This window comes from Phocoena sinus, chromosome 14 (assembly GCF_008692025.1).
Source record: "Phocoena sinus isolate mPhoSin1 chromosome 14, mPhoSin1.pri, whole genome shotgun sequence".
Taxonomy (NCBI): Eukaryota; Metazoa; Chordata; class Mammalia; order Artiodactyla; family Phocoenidae; genus Phocoena; species Phocoena sinus.
In genome coordinates, this window is record NC_045776.1 from 64,674,146 (window position 1) to 64,690,483 (window position 16,338).

At 53.9% G+C, this 16,338-nt stretch overlaps 1 protein-coding gene across 4 annotated transcripts in view; it reads right to left on the reverse strand.

Annotated features, from left to right (window-relative positions):
* BCR (BCR activator of RhoGEF and GTPase) overlaps positions 1 to 16,338 on the reverse strand; it is a 100,663-nt gene that overhangs the window by 82,042 nt on the left and 2,283 nt on the right. The window lies entirely within an intron of this gene.

A 16,338-nucleotide genomic window follows, 5' to 3' on the forward strand; every position in this document is an offset into this window, starting at 1 on the left:
CTGTGAGCTAACCCAGCAGAGATACCCCTTCTTGGTGCCCACCTGGTACTGACCTCCATTGCAGCCCCCATTTATCAATGTCTATGAGCTCCCTGGGGTCATGGACCGTGTCGAGGCCTAAGCATGGAGTCTGGACCCCAGCAGGCGCTACACAAACTTCAGATGAACAAATAGGTGGATGGTTGGATGACAGATGGATGGATGATGAGTAAATGGATGGATGGATATTTGGATGGTAGAAGGATGATGGATGGATGATGGATGGAGCTATGGAATAAATGTTTGCGTCCCCCTAAAATCTGTATGTCAGAACCTAATCCCCCGTGTGATGGTGTTAGGAGAGGGTGCCTTTGGAGGTGATTCAGTCATGAGGGTGGAACCTTCATGAATGGGATTAGTGTCCTTATAAAAGAGACCCCAGAGAAATCCACCACTTTTTCTGCCATGTGAGGACACAGTGAGAAGACAGCCATCTATGAACTGGGAAGTAGTGGACCTTCACCAGACGCTGAATCTCCTGGCACCCTCGTCTTGGACTTTCAGCCTCCAAGAAATACATTTCTGTTGTTTATAAACCACCCAGTCTATGGTACTCTGGTATAGCAGCCCGAATGGACTAAGGCAGATGGTTGGATGGATGGAGAGATGGATGATGGATGGAGGGACGGATGGTGGATGGAGGGACGGATGATGGATGGAGGGACGGATGATGGATGGAGGGATGGATGATGGATGGAGGGATGGATGGATGGAGGGATGGATGATAGATGGAGTGGCTCAAGTACAGCTTGGCTTTCCCGGAACATCTGCTACTAGGGAGCAGATGAGTTAGATTCGACTCACACATATTTGGAGCTTGAGAAAGATTCAGGATTCCAACACCCTGTTCTCTCAAGGTGGAGGGTTCTCTTCTGTAACTTTGATCAATAAATGACTATTTTCTTAACTTTTTATTACAGGAAATTTCCAGCACATACAAAATCGAGAGCACAGTATCACGAATACCATTCCCATCACCCAGCTTCAACCCTCACGAACCCACGGGCAGCCTGGTTTCGGGGGATAAACATTCGGAAGCAGCAGGATGCAGGGGAGAGACAGGGAGCTGTTGGTGACCGCTCCCCACCCCTGCTTCCCACCCCCGCAACTTCCTGCAGGAAGGAGGCCTCACAGGGACAGGAGGACTGACCCAACCTGCCTCACAAGGGCTCCCGAGCACAGAGGAGAGACACCCACCCGCGGCTCCGTCATCTCATTTCACAATCACCAGGAATCAGGAGACAGCGCACTGCAGGACAGCGGTCAGCAAGCTCCGGCCCACGGGCCAAACCCAGCCTGTCACTACCCGTTTGTGTGACCCAGGACCTGAGAATGGATCTTATAACGATTTTTAAGCAATTACATTTTAAGTGGTTATATAAGTACCTTCCTAATAGTCTCAATTTTGCCTCTCAGCCACAAAGCCTAAATTAGCTCTTATCTGGCCCTTTAAGGAAAGGTTGGCCACCCCAATATCGCAGTGAAGAGCAGAGGCTCACGTAACCACGCTTGGTTCAAATCCAGGCTCTGCCATGGAACCTTCTGACCGGTCTAAGCTTCTGCCAATGGCGGGTACCACCCAGCTCTCTGCAGGGTGGAGTGGGGCTCAGATCCCAGAAGGCACACGGGATTCTATTACAAAGCGTAAAGCCAAACCCAAGTGCAAAGTTCCAGTAAAAGGAGGGGTCCTCTCTCCTGCAAGACCGCCAGAGAGGGAATGCCAGCCACTCTGGGGGTCCCTGGGAGTCCCAGTCGAGCTCACCAAACAAGAAGTCCTGAAGGAAAGCACGGACTCCTGCTGAGGCATCTGAGCCCCACGGCAGTGCAGACGGTCAGCGCAGTCTCCTTCTCCTGCTCGTGTCCTCCAGACTGACCAACCCATCCCCGGGGCTGGCCAGCCCGGGCACAAGACAGTCCTTGCTCTGGCAGACACTGAGGATGCTCAGAAAGTAACAGGGACTAGACAGAGAGCTTCCCCTCAGACTCTGATCCCGGGTGGGGCCCGGGAGGCAGCAGGCTGCTTGAGGACTGGCCATCTGTGATGCATGAAAACAATGGCCCCAAGGTACCAAAAGTCCCCCAACTCCAGGGCACAGAGATGTGGCAGGTAGAGCCTTGCATGCAAGCCCCGCTGTCTCAGGGCTGGCCTCAGCACAAGCGTTCCTGACCATGCAGGGTTGTGCTCTGGCTGGCAAGACACCAGTTGGCACCTCCAGGCTTCCCGCTGCCAACCACCTGCCTGGATACTACCACCTCTGCCCCGGCAGACGCCCTCCACGCTGCCCTCACCCTCTCTCACGTTGAGGCTGGGCCCCCCCAGCTGTCCACGCTATGCCTTTCAGCATGCCACGCGGGTGACACCTGCACAGCCTGAGCATCTGTGCCCGCCCTGGGGGCCGGCCCTAGGGCTGGCCAGTGGGCAGTAAGGGAGATAAATCAACCAGCAAAGGAGCATCCTGGTTCCCATTAAGTGTACATGCAGAGCCAAATCCACCCCCTGGCCCACCGCGGGCTCCCTGGACCCATCACTGCAGGCAGCCAGGCCCAACTGGGGTCTTACGGGAAGACTGCTTCGGGACACCCGCCAGTAAGGTTTCCCAAGTGACTTGCTGGCAGCTCAGAGCAACATGACTTCATTTTATTTGGAGTCACAAAACTAAAGAGATCTTGAAGATGCTACCGTGCAGCTTCCTCATTTATGGGGTGGGGGGTGGGGGGAAGTCAGGGGCCCACAGGGTTTAAGTGATTTATTCAGAATCAGAACAGCCGCTGACGGCACAGCCAAGACAGGCAACAGAGAGAAGAGGGAGCAAGTGAGAGCCCCAGCTCTACAGCTCACAAGCTATGATGGTTAAAACTCCAGAAGCGCTGGCTCCCAGCTGCAGTGAGCACTTAAATATAAGACAGATCATCTGCGGTGTAAGACAACTCACCAGCATGGAAAAGAGTCCATCCCTCCCCTTTCCTCCCCAAGGCCATTATACCACGTTGCCCACCCTCCATATATGACCTTCCCGTATGTACCTGCCCCGCCTACAGCCTACACAACCACACAGCCTACACAACCACACAGCCTACAGAACCACACAGCCTACACAACCACACAGCCTACACAACCACACAACCACACAGCCTACACAACCACAGCCTACACAACCACACAACCACACAGCCTACACAACCACAGCCTACACAACCACACAACCTACACAGCCTACACAACCACACAGCCTACACAACCACACAGCCTACACAGCCACACAGCCTACACAACCACACAACCACACAGCCTACACAACCACACAACTTACACAGCCTACACAACCACACAGCCTACACAACCACACAGCCTACACAACCACACAGCCTACACAACCACACAACCTACACAGCCTACACAACCACACAGCCTACACAACCACAGCCTACACAACCACACAGCCTACACAACCACACAACCACACAGCCTACACAACCACACAGCCTACACAGCCACACAGCCTACACAACCACACAGCCTACACAACCACACAGCCTACACAACCACACAGCCTACACAACCAGAGCCTACACAACCACACAGCCTACACAACCACAGCCTGCACAACCACACAGCCTGCACAGCCACACAGCCTGCACAGCCACACAGCCTACACAACCACACAGCCTACACAACCACACAACCTACACAACCACACAGCCTACACAACCACAGCCTACACAACCTACACAACCACACAGCCTACACAACCACACAACCTACACAACCACACAGCCTACACCACACAGCCTACACAGCCACACAGCCTACACAACCACACAACCTACACAACCACACAGCCTACACAACCACACAGCCTACACAACCACAGCCTACACAACCACAAACTACACAACCACACAGCCTACACAGCCACGCAGCCTACACAACCACACAACCTACACAACCACAGCCTATACAACCACACAGCCTACACAACCACACAGCCTACGCAATCACACAACCACACAGCCTACACAATCACAGCCTACACAACCACACAGCCGACACAACCACACAGCCTACACAACCACACAACCTACACAACCACACAGCCTACACAACCACACAGCCTACACAGCCACACAGCCACACAGCCTACACAACCACACAACCTACACAACCACACAGCCTACACAACCACACAGCCTACACAACCACACAGCCTACACAACCACAGCCTACACAACCACACAGCCTACACAACCACACAACCACACAGCCTACACAACCACACAGCCTACACAGCCACACAGCCTACACAACCACACAGCCGACACAACCACACAACCTACACAGCCACACAGCCTACATAACCACACAGCCTACACCACCACACAGCCTACACAACCACACAACCACACAGCCTACACAACCACACAACCACACAGCCTACACAATCACAGCCTACACAACCACACAGCCTACACAACCACACAGCCTACACAACCACACAACCTACACAACCACAGCCTACACAACCACACAGCCTACACAGCCACACAGCCTACACAGCCACACAGCCTACACAACCACACAACCACACAGCCTACACAACCACACAGCCACACAGCCTACACAACCACACAGCCTACACAGCCACACAGCCTACACAACCACACAGCCGACACAACCACACAACCTACACAGCCACACAGCCTACATAACCACACAGCCTACACAACCACACAGCCTACAGGCTCCAAGTCCTCAGGCACAGGGAGGTATTTGACCTGACAAGCCCAATAGCGTCCTGCTGCCCTGGCCCAGCTTCTGCAGCCTGACTGCAACCACGTACTACCTTCTGTAAAATCCCTTTTCATCACAGTGTTTGGCTTCCTTGGAGCTTCCCTTAAGGCAGGTAGGAACTCCAAGGGCCAGAACTAACTGGACAATGCTGTCTAGCTGACTCAATCCACGGCCTGGATGCATGCAAGGGAGGCTGAAGTGCTTTTCGGTTTCAATTACAAGCAGCCCAGAGCAGCAATAAGATAGCAGCTTCTATGCTAAACAAGGAGACAGTGAGTTCCTTCCCTGCCAAGGACTACGGAGCTGACAAAGGACTGTCACATAGCTGGTAGCCTCAGAGATCTTCCCAAATGAGAGACGGGACTGGCGTGGCCCCAGCTCTGAGCCTCTCTTGATCCAGAGTGCTTAGGGAGCACCCGGGAATCAGGAGTTATGGTGAGACCCAGCTTGGCAAGAAAGAGGCCAGAGGACAGCAGAGGATGCACTGCAGAACCACGGGCAAACTGGAACAGCGTTTCTGGAAGGTAATTTGGTGGCAGATATCAAGTGTCTTAAAACCACCCACACCCCGACTAAATCCACTGACAGATGCTCACCCTCAACGAGGGAGCGGAAATGCAAATGGAAGCACATGTAAAAAGACGAGATGCTCACTGACTAATGAATGTCACTGAACTGTACTTAAAACAAAACGTGGTTTAAGTACAAAACAATGGGATAAGTATCTAGCCTTAAAAAAGGAGGAAACTCTGACACATGCTACAACGTGGATGAACCTCGAAGACATTATGCTCAATGAAATAAGACGTTTACAGTAATACTGTTTGAGTCCACTTCTGTGAGGTCCCTGTAGCAGTCAAATTCAGAGACAGAAAGTGGATGGTGGTGCCAGGGGCCGGGGGAGGGAGGGGGCGTTATTGCTTAAAGGACGCAGATTTCAGTTTTGCAAGATGAAAAGAATTCTGGAGATGATGGTGGTGATGGCTAAACACAATGTAATGTGCTTACTATCACTGATCTATGGACTAAAAAATGCTTAAAATGGTAAGTTTTATTCTTATATATACATACACACACAAAAACATAATTTTAAAAAGTTAATAATGCAATATACCAAAACCCATCAAATTGTACATTCTAAATGGGCAAATTGTATGGTACGTGAATTATATCTCAATAAAGCTTCATTTAAAAAAAATGCTCGCTGAAACATTATAATAACGAGCTACATTTAATAAACGTTGTGTCAACAAAATTCATTAAAATTAGATCAATTAAGCTATAACTCTATTACAAAGTAATAATGTAGACTTTAAAAATAACGTTTACAAAATATTGAGTAAAACAAGAAAATGCTCACGCTAATTGACAAAAGCAGGACCCCAAGTGCAGCTAGATCTCAGCTACATAAAATAATCAGAGATATGATTTTATGTAAAGTCGGGAAGAAAAGAAAACCTCCCTTAACACTGAGCAGAAATGTGTTTCCCTGAAGCTTCTAACCATTAGTAACAGACCAGCCTCCCAGGTATGACCCTAAAGAAATCTACTCCCTCTTCCACATGATGACTGTTCAAGACACATAGCTAGTGCTCATGGACTCTGGAGGTAGACAAATTCTCAAGCCTGGCTGCAGAGGAGATCACCCAGGGAGATTCCCAGAAATCCAGGTTGGCTCGGAAGAGGAAATCAGATATCCGTGTAGAAAGTGTTGATGAAGAGTGGAGGCCTCTGGGAGCTGGGAGCCACCAACAGGCAGCAAGAAAACAGGGACCTCAGTCCTACAACCACCAGGAACTGATTCTGCCAACAACCTGGGCTGGTGAGGGGATGTGGAGCTCCAGATGGGAATGCGGCCCCTGCCGACACTTTGCAGACTTTGGAGACCCTGAGCAGAAGACCCAGCTAAGCCATGCTGGACTGCTGACCCAGGGAAACTGACACTGATAAACAAAAACAAGAAGAACCTCACAAATCAGACTTGCCAGGAGTGACCAGCTGTGGGGATGTGTGTGATTTTTCTAACTACAGCAGAGGCGGTCCATGTGGGCAACCAGGACAGAGACACTGCCTTCAATCTCCACCAGGTCAAATGCCCCCCCAGTTCCTGCTGAGTCTTTGGGCTCAGTGGCACCGAGCAGAGTAAAGCTACAGCCTGGACACGTCCAAGGACACCAGGAAGGACCTGGGCCCCTAGATGTCACGTGCTGTCCCGCTGACCCATAGGAGGCCCCAGTCAAATGAACCCTTCCCAAGTGAACCACAGCCCAGCCCAGCCTTTAGAAAGCCCCCTGAAAATAGCTGTGAAAGTGAAAAGCCAAGGGACAGTACAAGGGTCCTGACCCGCTTCTCCTGCCTGGTCTGCACGCCCCCGAGCCCTATGGGGCCGGCATGCGTGACCCTGATGACAGAGGGAGCTCCCCCAAGAAAGCCTCGCCTTGGCCTTTGATGTCCAAGGTCTTATTTACTGTCATGCCCCATCATGCCTGCCTTGGAATTCAATAAACATAAAGTGACTCTCCTCCCTTAGGAACGGCTCTGATCCACCCACATACTTGAGGGGCCCAGTGCTTTGGGGCCAGAGAGAAAGTGGGGAGAGGGAGAGAGAGAGAGAAGGAGGGAGAGACAGAGAGAGACGGACACGTTCTGTTCTCCTCCCAGACGTCGCCCCTACTCTTGGGGCGCCCAGCAGGGCACTCAGGCTCTGGCAGCCATGCCCCTGCCTGCCGCACCGCATGAGCCGACTGGGATGGTTTCCCACCTGCCACCTACGGAATCAGTGTCCCAGCCGAGCGGTTAGAATTAAGGGCCTCTCCCAGGCAGCCAGCAGCCGGGTGTCAGCCCTCTGACTTTCCCTGCTACCCTGCCGGGGTTTCTGCACCCCAAGACTGCAGACATAGCAGGGATTAACAGCACAGGGCCCACGGGGCAGGGGAAGCTGGGAGGTGACAAGCAGTGTGGGGACCGGGTCTCCAATACTTCCCCACCCCGCCTTCTGGAGTCTTGCTGGCCCCTCCGCAGAGAAAAGTCTGCTCTAGAGCGACTTGCACCATCTGGGTGCTGACAAAATACCACGGGAGGGGCACCCAGCCTGATGTTTATCATCACACGGAGTTTCAGAGCCGAATTCTGACAGCGGCTGCCCAGGTGCCTGGGAGGGGGAGGCAAGGGGGCCCGTCCGACTGCCCCCAGCAAGATGCTATCCCACAGGGCCTCCCAGCGGGCGCCCACAGGCATGGCGGTCTCGGATCCAGACCATCCCCGTCACCCCACGGGGCCCCAAAGCAGACACTTCCACCCATGTTCCTAGGGGAGAAAGTGGAAAGCTTTCAGAAGTCAACATTCATAAGTGAGTTACATTTTTTGGTCTAAGATTTGAGCAGATACGAATCCTGCTTTTGCACATGCCGGCTTGCACACACACCCAGAGGCTGAGCCGCCATGCCGAGCATCACCTAAGAGTTCACAGGTCACATCGCAGGGCCTTCCAGTCAATTGGACAACGGCTCTGAGCCCAGCACGGGGACCCCCGCGCCTCGGAGAGGACAGGAGAGGGGGGCACCGGCGTGGCTGGCCCAGCCTGCACGTCCCCACTCACAGCATAGCCACTCCACGAGATTGGGGAGGGCCAGGGATGAAGACTGCCCCATCTATCCAACCACGAGTCTGCAGGTTCCCCCAGCTCCTCACCTAAAGCCTCAGACAGCTCAGCTATGGGGATCCCTGCTGCTCCTCCTCAGGGACCCCTGTGAGGGACGGTGCTGTGCGAGACGCAGCCCGCTCCGCAAGCACCATGTGCCTCCCCACTGAGCAGAGGCCTCGGTCAGCTTGGCCTGGTCGTGGTCCTGCTTGTCCAACCACCACCGAGGTCTGAGGGAGGAACGGTGAAGACATCACGCTGAGTGAGACAAGCCAGACGCAAGAGGACAAGGGCCATGTGAGTCCACTTCCGAGACGCCCCACAGCAGATCCACAGACGGCGGGTCACTGGGGGTGCCAGGGGCTAGGGAGGGGGAGGGGCGAGTTACTGCTTGATGGGGACAGAGTCTCGTTTTGGGAAAAGGTTCTGGAGACGGTGGTGGTGACGGTGGCACGACAATGTGAATGTATTGGGTTGGCCGATAAGTTCGTTTGGGTTTCTCCTTACGATGGTATGGAAAACCCGAATGAACTTTCTGGCCAACCCAATACTTGATGTAGCTGAGCTGGACACTGAACACGGTTCAGATGCCACGTGGGGCCCAGCTGTCCTGTGTCCCCTCCACACGACCCAGGGCAGCACCCTCTGCTTGGCAGAGCCCTGGGCAGCCCGCACAGCGGCCTGAGTGCACCGAGCATGAGCCACTCTCGTGGTTTCCTGTCTTCCTCCTCTGTTTCTCACTGAAGAAAGTCTGTGGTTCTTACTTTCTCTCTTTCGGCCTCACAATCACTAGAAACGAGGACCAAGTGGTTCTAAGCTTTCCCTCTATAAACTTGGGGGTGGGGGGGCCCTATGAGAAAGATCAAGCCGTCTCTCTCTCCCTGCAGCTCCTAGCTTCCCAGGCCCCCAGGAACACTGCAAGAGACCCCATTCCACCCCACAGGGGCGTGCGCGGCCCCAGGTGCCCTGGGACGACAGAACAGCCCACTAGGTGAAGCAGCTGGCTCTCCTTTGGGGCCACGATGCAGAAAAATACACACATACTGTACCTTTAAGACCACTCAGCCCAGGAGGACACATTAGGAGAGGGAACAGAGGGGGATGAAGGGCCCAGCAGACCCCGAGGTCCTCCTGGAGCTGAGCCCAGTGGGTGAAAAGGCCTGCACCTACTGAATTATGCATTTCTCCTTTAAAATCGCTTGCTAAGTGGTGTTCAATCAACTGACATTAGATGCCTGAGGGGGTGACTCTGTGAGAACAGAGAGGGGGCCAGATCCCAGGGGCCACCATCCTGGGCACTCAGGCGCCCACCAAGCCCCCAAGGAGGGGGCGTCCTCTCCAGCTGACAGAACCAAGTCCCTGCACAAAAGCCACATGCTGGATCTCAGGCATGTCCAGCTCTCCTACCTTCAAGGTCTGCATTCTTTCCCCAGACTATGTGGACATCTGTTCCAGAAGGCTACCCTTGGTATGTGTACATGTGTTACCCGCAGACGATCTCTTCCTGCTCCCCTGGCAGACCGACTAACCCCGGCAGCATTCTGTGTGTGTGTGTGTGTGTGTGTGTGTTGGGTCTCTATTGCTGCACGCGGGCTTTCTCTAGTTGCAGCGAGTGGGGGCTGCTCTTCGTTGCGGTGCGCGGGCTTCTCATTGTGGTGGCTTCTCTTGTTGCGGAGCACGGGCTCTAGGCATGCGGGCTTCAGTAGTTGTGGCACGCAGGCTCTAGAGCGCAGGCTCAGTAGTTGTGGCACACGGGCTTAGCTGCTCCGTGGCATGTGGGATCTTCCTGGACCAGGGATCGAACCCGTGTCCCCTGCACTGGCAGGTGGATTCTTAACCACTGCTCCACCAGGGAAGCCTCCCGGCAGCATTTTTTAAAGGGAGCAGGTCAGGCCTGTAAAAGGAAGCAAATCTTCAAAGCCCTTCTTATGCCAACAGAGTCACCTGGGAGGATGCCCTGGGACTGCTCGCCCCCGGCTCTGCCGGCCCGGCTCCCCAGGCAGCTGGGGCAGCAGGGCCCTCCTGCTCCCTCCAGTGTCTCCACACGGTCTCCCAGCCACTGACAGCTCCTTCCTAGTGCTCCCTGGGCCATGCGCTGACCCCTCTGTGCACACGGCCGGCCACCTCTGTCACCTTTTCCCAGACAGCCCCTGCCTCTCCGCACCTCCCAGGACTGCCCACAGCAGAGCCTGTCAGCACCATGACCCTGCCCCAGTGCCCTGACTGCTGAAGGGAAAAGGCAGATGGACAGGCAGCATCCTTCCAACACGTCTGTCCTCTTGGGCGCTTTGCCACCTGACCTGCTGAAGGAATCTGAGCCAGGTGCCCCAGGTGGATGTACAGGGTTACAACACTTTCCGGGAGGTTTTTTTTGTTTGCCAAACAACTGATCAGGTCCCCTCCACCTCTGGGAGGTCACTCGGTGCCCACTCTCATGCAACAGGCATCACCCCCCAGCCTAGGAGAGAGGACAGCACCAGCCCCTCCACCAACGGCCTGACCTTGGGCGGGTATGTGTGTCTCACACCCCCTCAGACCCAACCTGACTCCAGCCACTTCACAAGAATGTTCCGAGGGCACGAGAAACAGCCTCCACCAAAGTCGTGTTTACTTCCCAAGTCAGGCATCGCAGTCCCCGCCCGCCCCATCTTGGCAGGCGCGTCTCCCCGGGGCACTGCCACCGCCACGTCCCCGTTTTGCAAGGTGGCAGTGGCCAGGGGGCACCAGAATCCAAGACAGATGATTAGCAGGCCCCAGGCCAGGGATTCAGGAAGCTCTTGGGATTGACTGAGAGGAGTCCAAACCTCAGCAAAGAAGGAAAAATAACCTCCAGGACACCTCCAAAGCTAACAAGCTTCCTTTCTGGGGCACCTGTGTCGTCAGGCCCCCCAAAATCAATGCCGATTATTAGATGGGGGAAAGCAGAGTGGGGCTCGAACAAGGAGGGGCCGGACCAAACAGAAACCTCAGAGATGGGGGTCTCATTCCATCCGTGACCCACAAACACCACAGCACCCAAGACACAGACACCAAGGTAGGTCTCTGTCTAGAGGATCTCACCACCCTGAAGAAGGAAGCCGGACAGACACAGGATTCACAGGAAATAGCTGCAAACATACAGCTAAAGAAAGATACACAGTCAGGGAAGACGCAAGGACATTACGAAGGTTTTGTTTGTCTGCGCTGGTTTTTTAAAGGCAAGGCGCACGGAAAGAAGCCTTTCCACAAACCCGTGAATAAAGGCAAGAGAGAATTTCCAGGAGACAGTGCCTGGCACTTAGTAGATGCTCAATAAATACCTCTGAGTGCCTGAACGGGGGACAAGTGGTTACCTTAGTAAAGGAAATGTAGGTACAAACCAGAGTAAAGAAGAAAGACGTGGAAAAATTGTGTTAATAAATTTTAAAGAAAAAACGTTAAAGGGACTTCCTTGGCGGTCCAGTGGTTAGGACTCAGCACTTTCACTACCGTGGCCCCAGGTTCAATCCCTGGTCCAGGAATTAAGGTCCCACAAGCTGCGAGGCCAAAAAAAAAAAAAAAAAAAAAAAAAGAAAGAAAGAAAGAAACGAAAAGAAAAGAAAAAATAAAGAATGGAAGGACAGGATCTTAGCAACAACAGGGTCCAACCCCTGACGTTTCAGATGAGGAGAGAGATGTGGCCACGTGAAGTGTTGGGACGCAGCTCTCCTGACACCCGGCCGGGTGGTCTTGGCCCACCAGGCTGCCCAGCACTGCAAGATGCTCCACCTGAACTCCTCCTGAAACCCGGCTGGTGAGCACAACACACACACCATCTCTCTGCTGCCCAATCAGGGACTCACTGAGTCCTGGGGGCCAAACTGTGTCCCCCCAAAATTCACCCGCCGAGGTCCTAGCCTCCAGCACCTCAGAACGTGACTGTATTTGGAGATGAGTTTCTCAAGAGGTGATTCAGTTACAATGGGGTCATCAGGGTGGGCTCTATCCAATCTGAATCATGTCCTTATAAGAAGAGGAGATTTTAGACACACACAGAGCCACCAGGGGTCCACGGGCACAGAGGGAACACCATGTGAAGGGGAGGACCGTCTACAAGCCAAGGAGAGGCCTCCGAGGAAACCAGTCCTGCCAGCAGCTTGACCTTGGACTCCCAGCCTCCAGAATTGCAGGGAAAACAGATTTCTGTTGTTGAAGCCCCCAGTCTGTGGCATTTTGCCCCAGATCACTAACATACTGGGCTGCTTCAAACACCTGGGTGTGAAAGCCAAGGAAACATCGCCATGGCTAACAGGTGTTTTCCTGAAGAGAAGACACCTATGAAGGACCAGAGATGGGGCGTCAAGGATGAATGCTACCCGGCAACTTCAAAACCCTAACTGAGTGAAACAGGCCAGACGCAGAAGGACAAATATTACATGATTCCACTCACGTGAGGTACGGGAAACAAGTAAATTCACAGAAAACAGACCGAAAGTACAGCAGTGGTTGCCAGGGGCTGGGGGTGGAGGAAAGGTGAGTTATTGCATAATGGATACAGAGTTTCTGGTAGGAATGATGGAAAGTTCTAGAGACAGTTATGGTTACACAACAGCATGAATATACAGAACGCCACTGAACACGGAAAAAAGGTGAAAATGCCATGTTTTGCTACATTTATTTTACCACAATAAAGAAAAACCTATCACATGTTACATAAATAAGTTATTTTAATTAAAGTTATTACATTTTTTCAAAAATAAGGAAAAAATCCTACATGAGCCACAGGGATTATAATTCTAGTCGGGGTCAAGACCCCTGTGGGGTTCAGAGTTAATTAAATCCACCACCACCTTCTCCTGAGCCTTGATCTGAAAAGCAGCCTCAGTCAAAATTCAGGCCTGTTGTCTGGCAACTGGAGAAGATGCCCATCCGTTCACTGTGAATGTGGAGCCCTCTGAAACCACAGGGCAGGCTGGACCACGGGATTCCCAGCCAGGGAGGGGAGGCGGCTATTGAAGCCAGAAGCAACAGGGAGGAATGGGGGGTCACCTACCCCCGGACCCACACGGATCTACACTCCCAGCTCCTTCTTCAGTGAAAGGTCCAGAATGCTTCCTTCTGTTCCCAAAACACGAAGGTCATCCTTCCCGAGCTGGAGAATCCTTGTAAAATTGGATCTACATTCCGTTTCCACCCTGGTGATGATTTAAATGGTCTCGGACTCTGCCTCTGTCCCCCGGGAGGAGCCTGCACTCAACTTGGAGGTGGAGGCAGGCTCTGGTCTAAAGATGCCGGTGGAGCCCAGGCCAGGCCTGGGTGACCTTTTCCTGCCCCACAGTTACTCACGCTCGTCGCCGGCCGGTCCATTCAGCCACCCAAGGGAAAAACAAAGCTGCGATCATTCTGATAACATGTCACCAGAATCCAAAGAGCAAATTAAGCTGCTTAACAGAAATGTGAAACAACAGGGCAGCCACTTGCAGGAGCGCCCAGGAAGAAACACAAGATCTAGGGTCCCATCTCACAAGGGACACTCAGGGCTGGGGGTGCCTCAGACCTAAAAGAGGAAAGGTCCTTGGTTGTGTGGCCTCTCTCAGGAAAGGGTGGCCAAAGTCCTCGAAAGGAGTTTAAGGGACAGGGGTGGACACAGCTAAGACGCTTCCCAGTGACCAGCCACCTTCCCACCTTCCCGACCTGGCCCCGCGACTGTGGAAAGGAGGACAGGATCTTGGGGATGTGCTGTGTGTATGGCTCTGAACTGGGCTCCACGGGAGGCCCAGGAATGAACCAGGGATCCCTGCCTTCAAGACGCACACGTGGATGTGACACCACGTGGATGACATTTGGGGACATGATGCAAAGTGAGATTAGCCAGACACGGAGGGACACGTAATGTGTGTGATTCCACTCCTGTGACGAGGTGCCAAGAGTCATGGAATCATAGAGATGGAAAGTAGAGGAGAGGGTCCCAGGGGCTGGGGGAGGGGGCACTGCTGTTTGATGGGGACAGAGTCGCAGCTTGGGAAGATGGAAAGTCCCGGAGACGGACAGTGGCGACGGTCGCACAACTGCGTGAACGTATTTGATGCCACTGATCTGTGCACTTAAAAACGGCTAATGTGGGTGAAGGCAGTAAATGTTACGTCACATAGTACCACAAAATAAATGAATAAAGGACAAAGCACAGTCCAGAGTCACAGAAGCCTCTGCTCCACGGCTCCTCAGGGGCAGACGGCAGCCCCCACCCTCTGCCCTAGACAAGGCCCCTCTCCAATGCGGCTATTTCCGGAAGCTTCCCTGATGGCACGCCCTCTGAACACATAAGTGATGTGTGTGTTCCTGTCTCCCATTAACTTTTAAGCTCCCAGAGGGCAAGGACCACACTCTCTCCTTCTATGCAGCCCGTACTGTAGGAGGGACAGGCTTACACACAGCAGAGCTCGCAGCCGGTGGGCCCTGGGTGTGCGGAGCTCGAAGGACCCCTGGACTCCCCCACTCGCATTTTTCAGGCATGTGTGTGGGGCAGTGGGAAGGACACGGGCGCTGCATTCCCCCGGGGCCTGGAGGCCCAGCTCTGCCACTTCCCGGTTGCATCCTTACCTGCAGATGTGGAGCAGGTGGGGTGATGGAGAGCTCATAGGGGGCCCTGCCTGAAGCATGCTGTCACCATGCCTGGCGCACAGCGGCTGGTGGTCATTTCAGCGCCTTCCCTCAACTCGGAAATACAGGAGTAAAGAGGCTCTGAAGCTACTAGGGCCGGGCCCCCATGTAGGTGGCTGCTGTTGCGTCAGAGAATTCGGTGACTTCCACTCCCTCCCCACAGCGATTTTCCTCATTGTCACATTTCAGAGGCGCAGCCCTGGCCAGCAGGCATCTAAAGAACATGGGTAAACAGTCAGGACAGAGACAGATGGCCGCGCCCATGGGTCTCTCCTTCCCCTCCAGCCACGACGCTCAGAGGAGCATGCTGGGTACTGAGTTTACAGGCTCCCGGAGCTAAAACCACCAAGAGTTTCAAAACCTAACAGGAGAGAGAACGTGGGACCTTGAGGACTTTCAGAGAAGGACCCAGAGAGTGCTAAGAGTGGGGTCCAAGCTGTCAAATTAACTCCTCGGCTGGGAACCTACCCAGCGTCACCCACGGAGCCGGGTTCTCCTGCGTGCAGGGGCTGAGAGGCAGGCGAGGAGCTGTGAGCTCGGGGAGACGGCCCGCAGGGAGGGCCCCGAAACACACTCCCTCCAACAGGGCCCTGGTCCCTGGAGACTCTGAATTCCCCCAGCAAGACATCATGGTTTCAGGTTGTAGGTCTCCACGAAAACGTCTCATTTTCTGCTTTATTAACGACGTTCTCCCACACCCTGGCGGGCGCCGAGGACCAGTTCAAGCTGGCTCGCTCGGCCGACAGCTGGCCAGACGGGGCTGGTGCCCAGCGACCACAGGGCAATCCTCCAGACCCCGGAGGAGCTGACGTGCCTGCAAAGCAGGCTTCTAAATACTACAGCCTCCCCCCAACCCGTCCCACGAGGGACTCAGGGGATGCGGCTGGGCCAGGGCACAGATCCCGGCGACACACCACAGCCCACCCCAGCAGCAGATGAAGTCAGCAACTAGATGTGCCTAAAACAAACAGGACGGGGCACCGATCGCAAAGAGGCCACTCCACAGAGCCAAAAATAGCCTCACTTGTTTCAAGAGGATGCTGACCAACGAAGCACATACAACTCCATCAGCAGAGAAAGAAAAATCAATGGAGCAGAAAACCGGATCAGCCCAACAGGGACCAGGACTCTGAGAGACTGCCGACTGCCTCACCCGCCACCCCCCCCCCCCCCAAATCCCTCTCCTTACTCCAATCACGAACTGTGCCTGGATCTCAAAACCCAGTCCCGTCACCCCTGCGCCTCACGGTAT